This window comes from Acartia tonsa, chromosome 13 (genome assembly GCF_053477335.1).
Source record: "Acartia tonsa isolate MP-2025a chromosome 13, ASM5347733v1, whole genome shotgun sequence".
NCBI classification, from domain to species: Eukaryota; Metazoa; Arthropoda; class Copepoda; order Calanoida; family Acartiidae; genus Acartia; species Acartia tonsa.
In genome coordinates, this window is record NC_137272.1 from 45,643,100 (window position 1) to 45,659,222 (window position 16,123).

General features: G+C 33.5%; 1 long non-coding RNA gene across 1 annotated transcript; it reads left to right on the plus strand.

The window, feature by feature from the left end:
- Positions 1–893: 893 nt before the first annotated feature.
- Positions 894–2,010, plus strand: LOC145303841 (uncharacterized). The gene is made up of 2 exons (XR_013873836.1): positions 894–1,773; positions 1,940–2,010. It is a non-coding gene; the product is annotated as an uncharacterized LOC145303841 (long non-coding RNA).
- Positions 2,011–16,123: the final 14,113 nt, after the last annotated feature.

Genomic DNA, 16,123 nt, shown 5'->3' on the forward strand with positions numbered 1-16,123 from the left:
AGACAACATTAACAAAAGCGAAGCATTGAATGGTAGGACAAACGAACATCAACACTTGTATAGTGTCAAAACTGAAAAAATAAGTGCATAAGAGTCGATGTAAAATTGTAAGTAAATGTGTTAAAAAAGAACTGATTGAAACAGATTGATGTTTTACTTACATTTTATGAACTTGCTTATAGAGTGGCTTCGCTTATAAACTGCTTAACACGTAGCACATCTACTTGCTGTTGGGTAGGTGATAGGTTTGAATTTCGGTCTGACACTGAGTCATAACTAACAAAGTTAAAAATGGTTCCTACTGCTACTATGTGAGATGTGTGACGTTAAAGTTAGAGTGGGGAAATGTTTTCTTGAAAAAGGTTGTACATCTCAGAGTGTTGGTTGTCTGAAGGGTGATTGGATGCTTGACACTGTAATCATAAAGTATTGTACTTTGTTGTCCCAGGAATCAATATACATCAAATCAATCGGATAATTAGATCATATGAAATTATTGACACCGCAATCATAAAGTATTGTGCTTTATTGTCCCAGGAATCAATATACATCGAATCAATCGGATAATTAGATCATATAAAATTATTGGATAATTAGATATTTTAACTGCTTCGATTATAATGTTGAATTTTGTTGTTCCCGGAATTAGTATACAATCGGATAATTAGATCATATAGAAATTTGTGGTCAAATCAACATGTTTACAAATGGAAGTACGGACGTCATAGAAATGATTATAGTGTTGTTACGTTTTCTAAATTGTACCTACCTGCTGCAGAAATCACCATGAAAAGTTCGAAATACAAAAAGTAGATAGATGTAAAGTATGGATGGGCGGACCGAATCTAATTATAGAAAAAACAAATATATAAATAACACAGGGTGGTGAATCAAATTGCACTCAAACTTGAAATTGAAACATTATGTGTTGCTCAATTTTGGATGAATCAAATTAACGTGAATAGATGTGGGCGGATTTCAATCTATTTAAAAACTTGGAATATAATGAACGTATTGCGAAAGTTTTGGTGGATCAGAATAAAATGGAAGAATATTGAGGGGCGGATTGAAATCTACTAAAACTTGGAATTATAATGGATGTGTTAAGTTTTTGTTTAAGCTTAAATTTTATTAAGGACACTCGATATAGAATAGTATATATTGCGATTTAGTGATGTTGATTCAGCAAAATTATTTATGAAGCTTAGAATTTCATGAAGCAAAATTGTTATAATGCATTAGATATTTGAGTGGAGCTGTCTCTCTTCATGGAGAAGGGGGGTGGGCAATAATTTGGCAAGGAAAGTTTGCACTGTCTCTCGAAGTTGGTATGCGCAAGGTGGGGTGGTGCAGAGAGGTAGCAGCAATGATGAGCAGGAGTTGGGCGTTGTATGCGCAAAAGTTGAGCTGCGCAAGAAAGTGCTCTCAGGTATAGAGAAAAATAGTTAGTTGTGCTTCAACTTTCAAGATTCTAATACATAAAAATAGTTGTGGATGATATAAGTTATTATTCAGATATTTCATTGAATAATTAGGTAAATTTTTTACTGTATTAGACTAATATATTGTATTAAGAATTATTTTTATGTTGCTCGATTATTGACAAACATTTGATTAATATTATATTTCTTAATACATTTTTAAGAAGACATGTTGAAATTTTATTTGTTAAGTGATAACATTTAAGTATGGCATCTAAAATAATTGTATTATGTTTTAGATTGGTCGAAAAGAGGAGTAGTTGTGGTGGTTGAGATACAGTATTACCTGTTGGTGAGTTTTAGTTTGTTAAGATTTTAATGATGTTCAATATTGATATACATTTGATTAATGTTATATATACTAATACATGTTAAAGAAATTATTTTATTTTGTTGAGTGAAAATAAAATATGTATTAAATAAGTTTTGGCATCTAAAATGATTGTATTTTGTTTTAGATCGGCCGCAAGAGAAGTAGTTGGTGGTGACTGAAATTTAGTTTTGAATTTGGCCATTGTTTTGTGTTGACATTGATATTATTTGAGAGTGGAGGCTGGTACATGATACACTTTGATCTGACCGATTATATGTTGAATCAAATGTTGGTGGAGAGAGAGTGGAGGCACATGATACACTTTGCTCTGACCGATTATATGTTGAATTTTATTAAAGGAGCGTTATTTATGATTGTTTAGTGATTGGGTCAGTAATATTGTGAAACATGCTATTGCTGCTGGAGAATCTGTTTATAGATTAGATGTGAAGTCTGTTGAAGTTCAGAATGCTAAACAGGAAGCTAAACAGGAAGCTAAACAGGATGCTAAAACTGCTCTCAATAATGCGGTCAAGAAGCTTGGAGTATCACCAGGAAGGTAGATATCAAGTTCAAGGTTCCTGTATTCTCTGGCAACTATAAGGAGATTTAGTGATCATGAAAAGTACCTGAAGCTAACAACTGAGTGCTTGCACAAAACTCCAAAGGAAGCCTGTGCTGGATTGACAACATATTTGGAATGTATGGAGCTGCTGGAGTTTATGGATTTACTAATATTCTGTCTATTGTGCAACAGAATATGTTTCCTCATGATGTACTAGAGCTGATGATGTTACAGATTAAATACTTGCAAACAATGATTGATGAAGCTATCTTTGAGCTTGAATATGATATCTTGCAAACAATGATTGATGAAGCTATCTTTGAGCTTGAATATGATATCTCTATATCTTAAATCAACCAGTAGTGGCAAATCATATGCAACTAATGATAGTACTGGTGATAGTGATGATCATAATCCTACTGAAGCAAGTCAATCTGTTGGTACTGGTGATAGTGATAATCATAATCCTACTGAAGCAAGTCAATCTGTTGATACTGTTGTTGCAACCCTTTCTCAACCTGTTATAAGTACTCCAATCAACAGTCCAACTGCTGCCAAGGAGAAGAAAAGTAATTTAGATTTATAGATTGCTAGATTTATAATAACTGTTGAAAAGTTTTGAAGACTTGGAGGTGTTAAATTTAAGCATTTAAGCAACAGTTGTGGATAATAAGACGTCGGAGAGTAGTTTTGAAGCTTAATTTGAAAATTGAGGATTCGTATGTCAAGGATAATGAAATAACATTGAGTTAAATGAAATATGTTGATATTGTAACATTTTGAACAGATGTGCACAGTGTGCCAGATTAACGTAAATAAATTCACAGTGAGTCAGGTAGATACAAAGAGTTAAACGAATTATGTTGATATTTATTTTGAACAGATGTGCACAGTGTGTCAGGATGATGCAAATAAATGCACAGCGAGTCAGGTAGCTACAAAGAGATGTATTTACAGTTGTCAAAATGAGAAGTATTTAGTTGATAGATAATGATATACAGAGATATACACCATGGGCTAGAAGCTATTGTGAAGTTGTGCAGAATTTTAAAATAGCATGCATTGTATCTTAAATATATTTATGACTGATAAAACGGATATTTGTAAGTTGTTAATACAGTGGGCAGTCAAAGTATAATGATGGTTAGTGAAACTTTAGCTGTTCTAAAGAAGGCGGGGCTTAAAGTTGATGTGGCTGTTGTAGATTTGACTGCCAGGTTGGATATCTTACTTGTCAATAGCTGGTGTTTTTGTCGATAGTTAGTATTGAAAAACGAAATGGATCAGATTTTGAATCAATCTATGGCGAAGGTTTTGGTTGCTTTTGTTCGGCTGCAGTTTTCTCTGTGTTTGTTGTTTCTGTTCATTGTTGTCAACGTTATCATTGGTTGGAGTGTCGACAGTAGCATCATTGTTATAACGAAAATCATTGGCAGTTTCTGTATTTTGAATGACATGTCGATTTTTGGACATTTTTGGATTAACAGAGATGTTAATAGCAGTTATTGTGGTTGTCATTATTAGGCTTAAGTCATGCCTGACTATGCAATAGATATAATCTCCTGGATGATAAATGTGAACAGCAGTTCTGATTTTTGACCTGAGACCTCAAACATTTGGCAGGTTTGGTTACTAGAATGGTTGAGTTAGATGCTCGGTTGGCTAACCTGCAGGATCAGCAGCGTATTTTGAATCAGGAAAGGGTGAATTTTGGGAAGTAGCTAGAGTCGATGCTAGAAAGGATTTGATCCCAATTTTTTGAAGAGATTGGAGGCTTCTTGTGGTGGAGGTGAGTGGCTGTTGTGTTGTTTGAGAAAATCACAGTTGCTAAGTGGAAACCAGTTTATAACTAAGTTTATAACTAAGCTAAGGTCAACTGGTATGGTTATATCGTTTGTGGTGTTGTAGCATTGGTATGGTTATGTCATTTGTGAGATGTTGATGGATTGATGGATAATGATGGATTGATGGATATGAATGATACTACTATGGTTGGTATGGTTATATCATTTGTGAGATGTTGATGGATTGATGGATAATGATGGATTGATGGATATGAATGATACTACTATTATCAAGGAAAATCTGGCAAAAGAAAATGAATATTATGATCAAGAATAATTATAGTTTTACTGTGTATTAATTCATATTTTAGTTTATTTTTATGTATTAATGTTTAAGTATTTGTTGAGGCAGTAGTAGTCTCGAAAGGTTTAATATTAATGCTTTCATAACAATGCATCTCTAATGACATGTTTTTAAATCAATGTATTCTGATGGTTATATGTTAATCAGTGTTTTTATTTATCATGCATTTATAATAACTATGTTAATCAATGCATTTCCAATGTTTATATGTTAATCAATGCATTATATGTTAATCAATGCATTTTTCAATGATTATATGTTAATCAATGTTTTTTTTTTAAAAAAAAATATAAAAAAAGAGAAAAAAAAACACATAAAGAGAAAAAAAGGAACATATAAAAAACATAAAAGAGTTCTAAGGAACCAAAACAAAAAAAAAAAATGTATATGAAATGTTTAAAGATCTGGAAATAAAATAAAAAAAAATAAAAATAAAAAATATGGCAGGTGTCATACCAGATCAATTATTATCTATTTAATAAGCATTCAATGCTATTTATAATATATTTGATAATTAACATGTAATAAACATATTGTTATATTCAATCTGTAATGTTACAGTTTCGAAATTTATGTTCATGTTAAAGCCGGGGAGAAATGTGATGTATAGTCCCTTTCTTCCTGTCTTGAGAGCATTATATGTATTTTGTATATTAGCAGTCAGTTCTTGTGTCAACCGTTTCGGAGCAAGACCTTTGCTCTGCAACTCGGCACGAACCCAAAAGTGAATACTTGCTATTATATTTAATATTATTATTGTATGTTTAACTTGTCTTGAATTAATACACTTTATTAGAATATTTAGCTGTTTATTCTTACTATTGCTACACGTCACAAAATTGCAATGTTTGAATATAATCATAAATCATTATTAAAAATATAAAAATATAATACTTGAATCTCATAATTTAATAAAATATTCTTAAATAATGTAGTTTTATTCAAATCAAAATATTATTACTTGGATGTAGCACCAGATTTTTCTGTACTCTGATAAAGTGATACTTACAGCTGGCTAAATTAACAATGCCCCCTCTACACCATTCCCTCCTCTCCTACTGGATGATTAAACTTACCAATTTATTGAAACTGCTCCTCATAACTAAAATTATTTCATAAGTTCAAATTTATCATTTAGGGGAAGGGGGCAGAGTGAAAAGATTGTATATTAATTTGATTGTGCTTGAACTTGTTTATTTTATGAATAATTCATGTGAGTTTGACTCTAAGAAAAAGTTCGATAGTTAATATATCATTTTCAAAAAATTCCACATGGTGAATATATTAAAAATTTTGTTTGGAAGATTTTCCAAAGTCTGTTTTGGCTACAGTATACCTTTGTTTCCATTTTGATACTAGCTTGCATAGATAAAAACGCTGGTTTGCACATATTCTTGGACTAACTAAAAATATACTACTTTATGATTTGACCATCGGCTACGCTCCTAGGGAGGGTTATAGTACCCTCCCCAAAAATAGTTATAGACCTCCCCAGGACCTATGCAAGGCTACACTGTAAAGCATTACCATATCAGTTCAACAGTTAGCAAAATCCTTCCTTACAGACATACAGACACAAAGATAGAGATACTTTATTAAAAGGATTGATTTATTCTTTTTAGGTGAAAAAAATGGATGATAGGAGGTAAAATTTGAAATACAACTGTCAACTATTTTTTTTCTTCAATATTAACCTTGCTGGGCTACCCAGAACCCAATATAACCTAACCTAAAGAAAGAAATAAACAATCTAACCTATCCATTATATTACAATAATTATAATTATGTTAAATTTAAGTACAACCTTTCACAAAACCCGAGTAAAAAAACAACTTACAACATTGCAAAATAGAAAAAAAGTAAAAATTTAAACTTTATTGAAACATCATTTTAAATCTATCGTACAAAATTACACACTTAACATTTATAAAAATGCTAAAGAAAATTATAAAAGAGCTTAATTGATAGTTAGATAAAATTAGCTAAAAGCTTAAAATATAGTAAATATTACATAAAATAGGAATCTAGGTAATCGGTTTGCATAGACGTTCAAGAGGGGGAGTAAAGTGACGATTACCCCCCCCCCCCCCAAACGAATTTAGGGGAGTCATAGGCACCCCCTAAATTTTTTTATTTACCCCCCCCCCTCCCCCCTTTTAAAATTTACCCCTACCCTGGAGGTGCCGTAGGCACCCCCAACCATTTGGGAGGGGGTATTTACCCCCCCAAAACAATTTTTGGGGGGTAAATACCCCCCCAAAATAAAAATCTATAACAAAAAAAATTTGGGGGGGAGATAAAAAAAATTTGCGGCGCACCCAATAACGAATTACACCCCCCCCCCCCCAATATAAAAATTTACCCCCCCCCCCCCCCAAAAAAAAAAAGCTTGGACGCCCCTGTCTGTTTTTTTTTTAATTTGAGAGAAGTAGTTGAACATAATACTCATACAAAGGACATCAAAGATTTGTATTTTGAGAGAGGGTAATAGTTATTTCTCGCATTGTTTTATATACAGCTTCCCAAGGATATAAAATGTACAATTAAAAGATTAAGACCAGTTTTTAGCCCCTAGAATCCGAAGGCACCTGCTAAAAAACTTGTTTTATTCTTATGTTTGTACATTTTTATGTTTGTAGAAAACTGGATATGATACGATGCTAGACATAATTTTTTCGTGTTTAAGAGAACCAGTTCTAATGAAAATGAGAAAAAATCTTAATTTACTAATTTGCAGATGGTTATTGAAATATAATAGGTATGAGAGCTGTTCTTGCACGAAGTGTACCTGCCAGTGGTTCAAGGAAGTGGAGAGCAATACTGAAGGTTCTACCATGCAGGAAGGTCGCCACAGAGGATCCAGTCTAAACGCAGCTCACCCCCTACCCCTACGGGGGGGTTCAAGAAGGGCTAACTCCCCATCTTGGTAGAAAAACATAGTTACTGAAATGTTTATGAATCAAAACCAAATATTACCTGACCAAAGTGCACAAGAAGCTTCAGAAATGGAGAACAGGATGGCTGGCTGGCAAACCCAACGTGAACCAGACAGGCGGATGATCTTGAGCACAAGGTCTTCAGTTAGGATAGGATGCTGGAATGTTCAAACAATGTTTCAAGCGGGGAAAACCGAAATAGTGTTAAATGAAATGAATAGGTACAATGTTCAAATTCTGGGATTAAGTGAGTCAAGGTGGATAGGAATAGGTGAAGAAAACCTCAGAGATGGTGTCAAGCTACTTTACTCTGGTCACAGTCAACTAAATGCAAAACATACCCAAGGAGTTGCATTTATGCTATCTAAAAATGCACAAAAGTCACTCAAAAGCTGGGAACCCCATGGACCAAGAATCATAGAAGCATTTTTCAAAACCTCCATGAAAAATATTAATCTGAGGGTTGTCATGTGCTACGCTCCAACAAATGAAGCTGAAGATTTAGCTAAAGACAACTTCTACAGTAAGTTGGAGAGTGTGATTCAAAAAAAGTACTCAGCTAAGGATATCCTTATCCTTATGGGTGATATGAATGCAAAAGTTGGAGACAATAATGATGGTTATGAAAGAGTAATGGGTAAACATGGCCTTGGAACTATGAATAATAATGGTGAACGGTTTGCTGACTTTTGTCTGGAGAACAACCTGGTTGTTGAAGGCACTGTTTTTCCTCACAAAACAGTCCATAAATATACATGGACATCACCTGGTGACAGAGTTAGGAACCAAATTGACCATATCTGTATTTCCAAGAAATTCAGAAGATCTCTTTTAGATGTAAGAACTAAGAGAGGTGCTGATTGTAACTCAGACCATAACCTAGTCATAGCAAAAATACAGCTAAAACTTAAATTTATGAGAAATGAAAATTCCTACAGAGAGAAGTACAATTTAAATAAACTAGTCAATCCTGAAGTCAACCATGAATTTACATTGAAACTTACAAATAAATTTGCAATTCTGACAAATAACATAGATACAGATGACGAAGATGATGAAAACTCTACCAACAACTTAGATACTGTTGAAACAACATGGGAGTACATCAAAAAATCCTACAATGAAGTATGCATAGATGTTTTGGGTAAGAAAAAAAGAGAGGAGGAAGAATGGCTTTCAGTTAATAGTCTGAATCTTATTGAACAGAGAAAAGAGTTAAAGTTAAAACTCTGCAACTCTGACAGCTTGGAGCTCAAAGAATCCTACAGAATCCTGTCAAAAAGAATCAAAAAAAGTGTCAGGAGTGATAAACGGGACTACATTGATGCACTTGCTACCAAGGCTGAAAGTGCCGCAGCAAGAAATGATTCAAAAGAAGTCTACAATATCACTAAAAAGCTTATCAATAAGAAAGCATCCTCCACCCCTCTCATAAAGGATAAAGAAGGAAATACTCTCTCATCCTTTGAAGAACAGCAAGCCAGATGGGTTGAACATTTTAATAATGTTCTGAATCGGCCCCCTCCAGTAGGTAATATCAATATCCCTGATATCGATGAAGACCTTGCTGTGAATGTGGCTGCACCTACAAAAGAAGAAATCCTTAAATCAATTAGCTCTCTAAAAAATGGTAAAGCAGCTGGTCCTGATGATATACCAGCAGAAGCCATGAAAGCCAGCCAAGAGGTTTCTGCAGATGCAATAGAAGTACTTCTCAAGAAAATTTGGGAGAAAAACGAGATCCCTCAAGACTGGAAAGATGGACATCTTACTGTCCTTCCTAAAAAAGGTGATCTATCCATCTGCGATAATCACAGAGGCATAATGCTTCTGTCAGCTCCTGGCAAAGTGCTTAGCAAAATACTGCTAGAAAGAATAAAATCTGCTATTGACCAAAAACTAAGGAAAAACCAAGCAGGATTCAGGTCAGGAAGATCTTGCTCAGACCAAATAGTAACACTAAGAGTTATTATTGAACAATGCTTAGAAATGAGAAAACCCTGTATTATTAACGTTGTTGACTACCAAAAGGCGTTTGATAGCTTGGACAGGAACACCTTATGGAAAATACTGGCCTTCTATGGTGTCCCCAGAAAGATTATTCATATAATTAAATGCATGTATGATAATCAAAATGTTAAAGTTCTCTTCAAAGGCAAGCTCTCTAACTCTTTTATTGTACTAACAGGAGTTAGACAAGGCTGTCTATTGTCACCATTTCTATTCCTCCTTGCAATAGATTTCATTCTAAAATATTGCAATACTGGAAATGGCTTTCCTTGGGCTGGAGATGAAGAACTGGATGACCTAGATTTTGCCGATGATCTAGCAGTAATCTCTGACTCAGTTAACAAGATTCAAGACAAAACCAACGAAATCAAAGATAGATCAGAAGCAGTAGGATTACTAATCAATGCAGCTAAAACTAAGATTTTAAGAATTAACATTGACGACAACACACCTGTTCTGTTGGATAATGAGGAAATTGAAGCTGTAAACAGCTTCACATATCTAGGAAGCATTGTCAACAAAGAAGGTGGAACTGAAGAAGATGTAAACAGCAGACTAAAGAAAGCCAGAAATGCGTTTGGAATGCTTACTAAAATATGGAGATCAACACACATCAGAACAAATACAAAGATCAAAATATTTAACTCAAATGTTAAGTCTATTCTATTATATGGATCCGAAAGCTGGAGTCTTACTAAGAAACTAGAATCAAAAATACAAGTTTTTATAAATACCTGTCTCAGAAGAATATTAAAGATATTTTATCCACAAATTATTTCTAATACTGACCTCTGGAACCTTACCAAACAACCCCCTGTACATATGCAAATTAAGAAAAGAAAATATAGATGGATAGGACATACTCTGCGGCGACCTATAACCGAGGTACAAAGAGAAGCTTTGACCTGGGAACTAGAAGGCTCCAGGCGGCGTGGTGCACCAAAGCTTACCTGGAGACGCAAGCTCACATCTGAACTCAGAGAGCTAGACAAAACCTGGGAGGAGATTGAAGCCTTGGCACAAGTCAGAACATCTTGGCGAAGATTCGTGAACAGCCTAAGTCCCCCTGTTGGATAATATGGCTGTAAGTAAGTAAGTAATTGAAATATAATCTAAATTTATATTCTTTTTTCGGTAGTTGGGTGGAGACAGAAGATTATAAGTCGGAGTGGGTAGTTCTTATGGGTGGAGAGTGTGAATTTAATTTATTTCTAAAACTTTTAGGGGTTAATCTAATCGGCTCCTCCTCCGTGTATGTTATTTCTACCAACTTATTTGATGCATTTTGCATAGATGTAATCAAATGTAACAAGACCATAATCCAGAACACTGAGTGCACTAAGACCCAACCAGAGGCCCATAGCACTGCCCAGATCAACTATTAAACTAATAGCATCATATGCATACACCTCAGTATGCACAGTCACCTTGTTGCTGGCCTTCAGGTTGAGCCAGCTTCTTCCCACCAGGTTGGAGTTGTAATCTGTTTTCTTCATGACAACACTCATTGATGTGCAGGGTGGAAGGCACTTGCCCCAGAAATCCATTTTCCTACTAGAAGTAAACTCGAGCAAGTTGTCTATCAGCTTGACGTACTTCTCCTTGTCTTTGATGTTGACCGGTTTATCATGCTCACAAACTTCACCCATGTTGTTTGGCATCCACGGAGGGAGGCATCCCAGATGGTCTTGAAATTCTTGTCTCATAGCCTTATCCAGACACTTTCCATAACTTGAATTGATCCTTTTGTAGTCCTGGCAGGTGATGCCATCTTTAATTCTGCTGTCCTATATCAATGGATATATTTTACATGGATATTGTTACTTATAGGGGAATTAGGTCAATACATTCCTTCATTGTCTGGGAAGGGGGCGGGGTAAAGTCATAAGGGGGAATGGGGAGTTGTTGTTTTATTAGCCAGTTGGAAGACTATCACATTTTATCCATGTATTATGTATCCATTCCTGTAAACTGAACATCAACTCATAAGCTAAGTAGAGAAAGAATGTATCAGACACAGGGCCAAAGTCAATTCTAGCATTCTCCATTTCAATCAGGGACAGAACATCAACTTCCAGTGGATCAACCATGATCAAGAAAGACTTTTCAGTGACATACACATATTCACTACCTCCATCTTCACCATGCCAGGAGAGCTCTTTGCAGTGACCTCTAACAGGAGAAAATACACTTCTAGCATTGCTATGCTTTGTTGAAAAATTCTCAAAATTATTGCTATAGAGGATCTTTTCCAAATCTGCAAAAGAAACATTTCTGTGCCTGCCTTTCCAAGTTATTTGACTTCCATTTTCTATTTTTCCAGCCAGCAACTTATATATATAATTGTAGCCATACACCTTCTCTGACAGTTGAAAGTCATACTTGTTATTCTTGCAAACAAAAAAGACAGGTTGGTTGACATCTGCAAGAGTAACAGTCCTTGTTTGCTGGATAATGGGCTTATCAACAAATTTCTTAACCAAGATCTGCATTTGAAATAGAAATATTCCAAAAGCAGTTAGTTGGAAAAGTGACTGAAATAATGCACGCTTCTCCATTTCAAATTATTAAAAATCTACTGTCTTAAATTAAAGTTTATTTCATACGAAGGAATTAAAAGGTATTACTCAACTATTTATTCATTAAGTTAATGTAAAACGTATTCCATTAAACCCATAATTATTTCAAATAAAATTATTGTACATTGATAATAAATATTAAAAGTTTAGACACTTTATAACCAAACAGAACCAATAAGAAAACAGTAAAGGACACATCAAATAACTTGTTTGGTTGGAAAGTTAACATTTTTTAGTACTTAAGGAGATTTATTTAAGTAAGGTGGCATTATATAACAAGGATAACAACATCCACGAGTATCAAAGAACAAAAATATTTAAAGATATCTAAAAAATGAAAAGGAAAACAAAGTATCATATAGACAGAGTGGATTCTAAAAAATCGGATGAACAGTCTGAAAAATTGAATAAGCATATTTGGTAAAGTTACCTGCCCTTTTATTTTCAAGTAAACAACCAGAACTTTTAATCTACTCACCTCCTAGGAACTTAAAATTTCTAGAAAGGCCCCATTATGTTGAAAGTTTTTGATAGCGTATTTAAATACCTTTCTATAGACACCTTAACCAGGTTTCTAACAATATTCCTTGGACAACGTTTTCAGTCTACCTCAGACAACATGTTTTTAGAGTTTAGTCCTTCATGAGCAGATATATTTTCAAAAATGAGCTAAAAGATGGAATTCTATAATAATTTTACTATGAAAACAAAATTCTTTATAAACTTTCTAAGATAATACTTTAATACAAAGTAAAATAATTTTCTCTTTATCTTGGGGCAAAAAACATATAGCTAGAATTACAATTGGGTTAATGGATAATATTTTCTGCAAAAATTGTGGGCGTTTTTGGTGGGAAAAAAAATTTATTTGGAATAAAATAGGGTTATAAATATTACTCCGTTCAGGCAACGTTTGTGGTAAAATAAGGATTTCAGCAGAGTCCGCGTTACAAGTTGGGAGTTAGATGGATTATTGTGACTGGTTGATTATCTAGGGTGAATAACTTTTACATTTAGTATTGCAATCGGAATTTATTGTATTTCAATAGTTAATAACATAAAATTGTAGTTAATTTGAATGGGTGAATAGAAACCATTAAATCAATTTAAAATTATAAAAGGAACACAATTTAAAGTACGATTATAATATGTCGCATTTCTAAAGTAATTCAGTTCACCAAAAAAATTTGGTTTCATTTCGTTTTCTTTTTAAAAGTTTATAAGTCTATCTTGAAGTTCGAACATCAGCTAAGACTATCACATTTTTCCCATAGTGTTTTGGACTGACAGAAGAACGTACGCTACCAAAAAGTAAATTCTCATCTTTTATATGGTGAAAAAAGTTGTGTAGATTGTTTCAAGGAGGACAGAGGTGTTTACCTCCCCCTCCCCCTAAACGAATTTGCCTACCTAATTTTTTGGGACATTGTTAGGGTGCGACACATGACATTACTTTCATCAAAAAATGAAATCCTTGAAGGTTCTGGGATTGATTTACTATTAGTTCATTTAATTATATCAAAGGATCTTAAGGTATAAGACAATGGCCGATAAATCATTACATATCCCCAATGATAATGCACAAAAATACCCGTTCTGTAGATTAAAATTAGTGGTTGAAACGTTTGAACACTCAACCTAAGAAACCAACCTATAAAAATTTACCATATTCCATAAAGTTGTTACCCTTGAATAAGAAAACGTATTATAAAAGTTTGGGGACTAGTGTAATTAACAGCCCATTGTCCCTCTCTCTCTCTCTCTGATTGTAACATTTGTAATTAGAGTACGTTTGACTTTAACAAAACGTTTGATCCGGTGATGTGCAAGTAACTGGACAAAATGTCTCAACAAATCAGCCCTGAGACGTCATAAAAATGAGGGATTATCCATCTCTTTTTTAGGGGTTTTCTTTCCCACATCTCTCTCATTTTATGATGTCACATGGCTGATTTTTGAGACACTTTGTCCAGTTACGATGTGCTGTAAAAAACTTTCGCAATACCGACAGACCAATAGACAAAGTTACGTAAGTCTGTATGCCTATTGCTAAAGATCTTGCTAACCACTGGACCAATATGGTTCTCCTTTACAATGAAACTTATGAATGCTCCAGGGAATGTTTATTACTGATTTGTGAGAGGGTACCTCCGACCCCCCCCCCCAAAAAAAAAAAAAACTTTTACCTTTTCTTTTCAAATCTAGGGGCTTAGCAGCTAGTATATATATCCTATTATATAAAGTAGCAAGCGTTTTTTGTCTGTCCCGAAGGATCTCGCTAACCGCTGAACCGATATTGTTCTCCTTTACAGTGAAGCTCCTAATAGGTCCTAGGAAGGCTTTAAACTATTTTTTTGGGAGGGTGTCTTCAACCCCCTCCCCTAAAAATTATTTTTTTACTCTTTTGAAACTCAAATTTAAAATGGAATGATGTCGACTTTTCCCCCTCCAACCTGAAGTGCCCCTAGAGGCTTCTTGGGGCGTAGCCGCTAGTAAGAAATTATAAAGAACGAATATACTTACATGTGTCGTTAGTCTGTATGTATTATATCCATCAAGATCTCAGAAACCAACGAACTTATCGGTCCTTCTTTTACCTAATATAATCTTTGGATCAACTCATCCTAATAAAAATAAAACCCTTTATTCCAAATAAATAAGCGGTTTAAACAAATATGTTAACGTTTTTTTTAAATGTAAAATTCACTTTAAATCTTTCTATAAAAGTCACTGTACTTTTCTTTTACATTTCAAGTTTTAAGATAATATATGAAAAAGAACGACGCCAATACTAGCAATAAGATTAATTCCACTACAGGCTATCCAGCACATAAATCCTTTCTTTATTTTTAAATACATTGAAAAATAGGAGTCGGGGTGAATATTTTTTTTTATGTCCTACCTTTAAAGCAGTATTAAACCCTTAGGGATTTAAACCTGTACCTAGAGGCCTTTCAATATAGAAAAATTACCTGATTTGTAAAACCAAGGACATATGCAAAAAAAAATATGTAAAGATATTTCAAAGTGTTTATTTTATGTATGGGGAAAAGGGTTTAGAACTTTCAATAATTATATTTATATATGTATTACATTTATATTATTTACTATTTAATCAATAGCAATTAATATAGATAATACGTACTTTAAAGTAATAAAAAGTATAATTTTAGTACATAAAAAAAAAATTTCAAAACATATCATCTTCAAAATATAAAATTATAAAATTCATATTTTACCTTGTAGTTAAAACATCTTCTTTGGTGTATCTAGTTTTTTAAAAGTTACTAAAACAAAACAAATATTATTTGATTATTCAAACCTAGCACATATAGGCCTCTAGGGGTACTTGAGGTGTCGCGTGTTGGAAAAAGGTACCCCAAATATTTAGTTTTAGAATGACTAAGTAAATTTTTTTTTTTTGGGGGGGGGGTTTATTTTTAATAGGGGTGGTTTCTCTTGTAAAAAAATTACTAACCTTCCAGGAACCCATGAGACGCTACATTGTAAAGAAGAACCATATTGGTTCAGCAGATAGCAAAATATGTCGGTACATATCAACACACAGATAGATATCCTGTTACTTTTATATAAGAATTTACAAACAACCATGATAATCTCTTTATAATGGTTTGTCAATCATTCTTATTCTTCATAGTTGTAAAATCTTACCTTACATGTCAGTAATTTTCAGGTATTTTTTTCAGATAATTTAATGGAAGGGCACATTTTTTTGATAGTAATAGATTTCAACTTAAATTTTCTGGGGGGGATTTTTTCCTCTTGGGAGGCTAAAGGCATATTATAAATATGTATTTAGACTTATTAAACTGTTTTTAACCTATTTTTGAAAGGTATATCAAAAATATACTCTCAGCTAAAAATGATAATAATAGCCCACATCGATTTTTATTAGTATTTTAAAGTTTATTTTTTTTCTATGGATTAAGTAAATTTTACTGAATCGTGAACTGTCTTTTCTTTTTGGGTAAAATTCTTGCTTCAAAGTATTTTTCTTCATAATATGATAAAAGATAATGATAGTAAAAATCTTTGAATTAACATAAAAACTATGAGGATTCAGCATTAAC